Here is a 641-nt window from a genome sequence, read left to right as displayed (position 1 = left end):
ATACCTCCAGGAAGCTTTGCCCATCTCCCGCACTGCAGGGAGAAGTTAGGACTCCCTGCTGTGCTCCTGAAGAGGCTGTGTGAGGGGTCCACAAGATGTCAGGTGTGGAAGGAAGAATCTCAGAAAAGTGCGTCCTGCCTCTCCCCTTCAGGAGTGTCATTGGACATTGTGTGTGTGTGTGAATTGGGACTCTAAGCTACAAAGCTTATTATTAAAAACAATGTTTGTGGTCACTTTGGCAGCACACATACTAAAATTGGAACACTACAGAGGAGATTAGCATGGCCCCTGTGTAAGGATGCCATGCAAATTCGTGAAAAATTCCGTATTTTTTTACATCTTTTGTATTAACCCTGCTGGAGTTGAAACACATTCTTCCTAGTAAAGTATCACAAGAATGGAAAAGTAAATATCCAATGTACTCAATATTAATACGAAGCCAGTAGACTAACTAATACATGCCCACATAAGAGACAAAGTCAATTCAATTCAAGTTGGAGAGAGGGGGACTGAGGGAGCCAGGAGCGGAGGAGGGGGATTGGTCTGCTCCCACTTACTGGGCCCAATGTAAGGGTATATGGCACAACTTTGGGGTGCGAGACACAACTACAAGAGGGACTCTATTTAACAAATTTAAATAT

General features: G+C 44.0%; 1 non-coding gene across 1 annotated transcript; it reads left to right on the top strand.

The window, feature by feature from the left end:
- The first annotated feature begins 226 nt into the window (after window positions 1-226).
- On the top strand, window positions 227-333 carry LOC128589384 (U6 spliceosomal RNA). Its single transcript, XR_008380976.1, has one exon. It is a non-coding gene; the product is annotated as a U6 spliceosomal RNA (small nuclear RNA).
- The last annotated feature ends 308 nt before the right edge of the window (window positions 334-641 follow it).

The sequence above is a fragment of the Nycticebus coucang genome, chromosome 6 (assembly GCF_027406575.1).
Source record: "Nycticebus coucang isolate mNycCou1 chromosome 6, mNycCou1.pri, whole genome shotgun sequence".
Lineage (NCBI taxonomy): Eukaryota > Metazoa > Chordata > Mammalia > Primates > Lorisidae > Nycticebus > Nycticebus coucang.
Note: the sequence above shows the minus strand (reverse complement) of the source record. Positions and strands in the feature narration are given on the sequence as shown.